This window comes from Chlorocebus sabaeus, chromosome 17 (genome assembly GCF_047675955.1).
Source record: "Chlorocebus sabaeus isolate Y175 chromosome 17, mChlSab1.0.hap1, whole genome shotgun sequence".
In the NCBI taxonomy this organism is placed as follows: domain Eukaryota; kingdom Metazoa; phylum Chordata; class Mammalia; order Primates; family Cercopithecidae; genus Chlorocebus; species Chlorocebus sabaeus.
Genome location: NC_132920.1, coordinates 30,943,199 through 30,948,621, shown reverse-complemented (window position 1 = coordinate 30,948,621; position 5,423 = coordinate 30,943,199). Strand labels below are relative to the sequence as shown.

General features: G+C 40.4%; 1 pseudogene; it reads left to right on the top strand.

Moving 5' to 3' along the window:
* On the top strand, positions 1-578 carry LOC119626814 (dihydrofolate reductase pseudogene; annotated as a pseudogene).
* Positions 579-5,423: the final 4,845 nt, after the last annotated feature.

Sequence of the window (5,423 nt, the reverse complement as noted above, 5' to 3'; positions counted from 1 at the left end):
ATGGTTCGTTTGCTAAACTGCATCGTCGCTGTGTCCCAGAACACAGGCATTGGCAAGAACGGGGACCTGCCCTGGCTGCCGCTCAGGAATGAATTTAGGTATTTCCAGAGAATGACACAAACTCTTCAGGAGAAGGTAAACAGAATCTGGTGTTGTGTGTAGGAAGATCTAGTTCTCCATTCCTGAGAAGAATCGATCTTTAAAGGATAGAATTAATTTAGTTCTCAGCAGAGAACTCAAGGAACCTCCACGAGGAGCTCATTCTCTTGCCAGATGTCTGGATGATATCTTAAAACTTACTGAACAACCAGAATTAGCCAATAAAGTAGAGATGATTTGGATAGTTGGTGGCAGTTCTGTTTATAAGGAAGCCATGAATCACCCAGGCCATCTTAAACTATTTGTGACAAGGATCATGCGGGACTTTGAAAGTGACACGTTTTTTCCAGAAATTTATTTGGAAAAATATAAACTTCTGCCAGAATACCCAGGTGTTCTCTCTGATGTCCAGGAGGAGAAAGACATTAAGTTCAAAGTTGAAGTATATGAGAAGAATGATTAATATGAAGGTGTTTTCTGGTTTATTTTAAGTTGTTCTCCCTCCCTCTAGAAAAAAATTATATATTTTTACATGAGAAGAAAAAGACTTTTGTTGACTTTGGATCTATGAATAATTATTTCTAAGCAACGTGTTTTTATTCCGTGCTAATCTTGAATATATCAGATACCATTTATGAAACATTCTTGCTATAACTAAGTGCCTCTGCAAGCCCCCAACTGAGTCCCCGCACCTGCTACAGTGAGCTGCCATTCCACACCCATCGTACATGGGACTCTGGCCAGTCCTTGACATTGTCGGGCTTTTCAAACGTTGGTAATATTTATTAAAGATGAAGATGCACATACCCTCGGACTGAGCAGTTTCACTAGTGGGAAATACCAAAATCTTCCTACGTGTATATCTAGAGGTTTGTAGACAAATGTTGCAGCCCTGTTTGTAGCAGTGAAAAACTGAAAACAACCTGGAATTCCAGTGAGGGGAAAATGAATATATTTCTGTCTTAGACTGGGGAACCCAAAGCAGATTCTAAGCCTTGAATTTCAGTGAAAACAGTTTATTTTCTAGGTCTTACCAGAAATCATCAGTTGAGGTATGGAGAAATGGAACTGAGAAGGTAAGAAAAGCAGTTTAAAGTCAGTGAGCAGGTTCTCATCGGTAACAAGCTCCATACTGCTGAGATACAGGGAAACGGAGGGGAGAAAGCTGGAGTATTGATCCTCCACTCCTTGGTTGTCAGCTCCGTGTCCTGTGTGTGGGTGGAACGTACTCCAGCTGCCCTATAGCAAGTCCCAGGTGTTTGCAGTAAGAAGCTGCTGGCATGCATGGGAACCGTGAATGGCAAACACTTAAAGCAATTCCATGTTTAAGTATATAACCTCTTCATATCTTTTTTTTTTTTTTGACAGAGTTTCGTTCTTATTACCCAGATGGAGTGCAATGGCGTGACCTCAGCTCACTGCAACGTCCCACTTCCTGGGTTCAAGCGATTCTCCTGCCTCAGGCTCCCAAGTAGATGGGACTACAGGTGTGTACCACGACACCAGCTAATTTTGTGTTTTTGGTGCAGACGAGGTTTCACCATGTTGGTCAGGCTGGTCTCGAACTCCTGATCTCAAGTGATCCTCCCGCCTCAGCCTCCCAAAGTGCTGGGATTACAGGCGTGAGCCACCACACCTGGCAGATCTTTATTGTTTTTATGTAGTAAAAAGTATAAAGCCACACATGGTTTATTTGAAATATTTTATGGTTTAAAAAAATACAGAAGCAGGAAATCCAAATCTAAGTTCAAGTGAGGGATCATGGTAGTTTGAACCAGAAGGTTGCATGTAATAAGAAACTGTGATTTAAGATATATTTTAAAGTTGGAAGTAGCAGGATATTCTGATGGAGTTTGACTTTGGTTTGGGGCCCACTGGGTTTGAGATGCCTCTGAGAAATGAAGGAAGAAGAGAGAGAATAAAAGAAAAACTGGCCGGGCACAGTGGCTCACGCCTGTAACACATTGGCTCAGCATTTTGGGAAGCAAAGACAGACAGATCCCTTGAGACCAGCTTAGGCAACATGGTGAAGCCCCATCTCTCCAAAAAATACAAAAGTTAGCTGGGCCCTGTGGCACCCACCTGTGGTCCCATCTGCTCAGGGGCTGAGGTGGATGAACTGAGCCCGCGCGGTCACGGCTGCAGGGAGTTGTGATTGTGCCACTGCACTCCAGCCTGGGTGACAGAAGAGACCCTGCCTCGAAAAAGAAGCTGGAAACAATGGAAGCATGGCTTCAGAATTCTAGAAAGAAAGTGATTTTCAACAGATAAATCTATATTCAGCCAAATAATGAAGGGTGAAGGTAAAATAATACATTTTTAGGCAAGCAAAGACTCAGGGGTTACCTCCATGGACCCTTTCTTGGGAAACTATTGGAGAAAATACTCCAGCAAAATGAAGGAGGAGACAAACCAGAGAAAGACATGGATCCAGCAAATAGAATCCAACACAGGAAATATTCCAGCTAAGGAACTGGCTTAAAAAACAAACAAACAAACAAAAGTAGAAATATTAATAGGTTAGCTGGGCGGAATGACTCATGCCCGCGTCCCAGCTACTCAGGAGGCTAAAAGCAAGAGGTTGGCTTGAGTCCAACATTTCCAGGTCAGCCTGGCCACCATAGTGAGGTCCCTTCTCTTAAAAATAATAATAGGTTATTGCCAGATTTGGGGCATTTGGAAAGGAATTCATTGAAGATAAAGCAAAAGTGAAAAAAACAAGAGGGAAGGCTGGTTAGGCAATCATTAATTCTAGGGCAGAAGGAAGTACAGTATAGGAAGTAAGAGCATAATACTCTGTTCTTCTCAACAATGAGCAATATGTACATAGTCATAATGATGCGGTGACTGCTTAGCCCCTAACTCTGGTAACTACTTTGGGACAATATGGGAGGAAAAGTGAAGATAGTGATGGTGTAAGAGCTAAATCCTCATCTGTCATTCAAGAAATCACTTAAAATGTGTAAAATAATCAAGAAATGACTAAGTAGTTATGTGAGGATAAAAACAGAAGACGTTGCTAAAAGAGTTGAAAGTCATTGCTCTGGAGGATTGGGAGGGATGGGGCAGGGGACGGTTAGGATGCATTATAGACTGAAGAGGCTTTTTAAAATTACATGTATTAACATATGCACCCATTTGAAAAACTGAAAAAATAATAATTTGGAAAAACCCATGAAGGCAACTACCAGAAGGAAAAACTGAGAGAATGAAAAGTGCTTGTCTCTGGAAAGAACAACTGGCAGGACTGTTGCTTTCATTGTAAGACTTTTAGAGCCATTTGATTTTACTTAACCATTTTCATCTATTTCTTTAATAAAACAACTCTATCATAATAAAAAGTTACATTCATTCACAGAAAACAAACAAACAAACAAAAACCCTTCCTGCCCAGCCCATCTCATTCTCCCTGAATCCTCAGCGCTAATGAGGACTGTCTCCTTCTCACCTCCCTGGACTGGACTTTTTACCACTGGAAAGTGGATGTGATTTCTAGTTTCCGCATGTCCTGGTTTATTGTGCTGCCAGTAAAATAAAATCAAAACACACATTGAAAAAATATTAAATAAAATAACCCATAGTAAGCAAAGGTTTACAATGTATTTTTTGGAGTCGAGATCTCATTCTGTGGCCTGGATTGGAGACCAGTGGTGTGATCATAGCTCACTACAGCCTTGAACCCATAAGCTTAAGGGATCTTCCCATCTCAGCCTTCCCAATACCTGTGAATACAAGCGCCAACCACCAGACCCAGCTAAGTTTACTTATTTTTGTATCTTTTAGAGATGAGCATGTCACAATGTTGTCCAAGCTGGTCTCCAACTTCTGATGTCAAGCAATCCTCTTGCCTTAGCATCCTGAACTGCTGGGATTACAGGGGTGAGCTGTCATGCCTGGCTTGTAATTGACTAACACCATCAAGGTTTCCTTCTCCAAGTGTGGACACAGCAGCAGACACCCCTTGTCTCTTGGGTCAGGACACTGGGTAGAGTGGAATAGCAGGACAACAAAGTCCCTGCAGAAAGTGCCCATGTAGAAGAGGTCCAGCAGGAAAGGCCAACTGTCCCAGGGCCACCATATTTAGGGATAGCTCCTCTTTCTGGGCAGGACTGTTCTGTGATTACTTTTGTATTCACAATAGTTCTGAAATCGTAGGATGATGAGACTCAAGACTGGCTGGGATTTGTTTTCGAAAAACCATTTCCAAGATTTGTTGATCTTTTGAATGGTTTTTAGTGTTGCAATTTCCTTCAGAACTTAACTCATTCTTAACATTTCACAGTCTACTTTCAGTTAATAATGTACTAGTACCCATAAATATAGAAATATTATAATCATTTATCCTCTGCAAAATGTCCATCTTTTATGGTATAGATATTATATGGAATATATATAGGTTGTAAGTCCCACGATAAAAAACTTTTTCTTATCTTTAAACAGTTCTATGCACGTAAAGTAAGAATGAATGAGGGGAGCAAGATAGCCTTTTGCTCAGTATTTACCATTTTTGATCATCTTCATCTTTTCTGATAATCTCATTTTCCACCTGGTATCATTTGTCTCTAGTCTGAAGAATTTTCTTTATCAGTTGTTATTGTACAGATCTGCTCATGAGAAATTCTCTTAATTTTCTTTTACCTGAAATATCTCCTTATTTGCCTATCCTTGAAGGACATCTATGCTGGATATAGAATTCTTAGTTAACCTTTTTGTCCTCCAGCACTTTAAAGATGTTATTCTACTTTCTTTTGTTTCTGTGGTTTCTAATAAGAAGACATGGGTCAGGACAAGAGGAACAGAGAAACCAGAACTGGGAAAATAACATGGTAGACCTAAAACTTGTCATATCAATAATGACAAAAACCTGTATGAATTACCACTCTAATGAAGGGCAAAGATTGTGTGACTTGGTTTAAAAAAACACAGAACCCAACCATATGCTCTTTCCAGACATGCACTTTGTTTGTTTGTCTGTTTTAATTTAACTTTTATTTTTAGTTAAGGGGCACATGTGCAGGTTTGTTATATAGGTAAACTTGTGTCATAGGGTTTTGTTGTACAGATTATTTCTATACCCATTAGTACTCACCCAAGTATTAAGCCTTAGTACCCATTAGCTATTTTTCCTGATTCTCTCCCTCCTCCCACCCTCCACCCTCAAGTGGACCCCAGTGTGTGTTGTTCCCCTCTATGTGCCCATGTATTCTCATCATTTAGCTCCCATTTATAAGTGAGAACATGTGATATATAGTTTTCTCTTCCTGCGTTAGTTTGCTAAGAATAATGGCCTCCAACTCCATCCATGTTCCTGCAAAGAACATAAT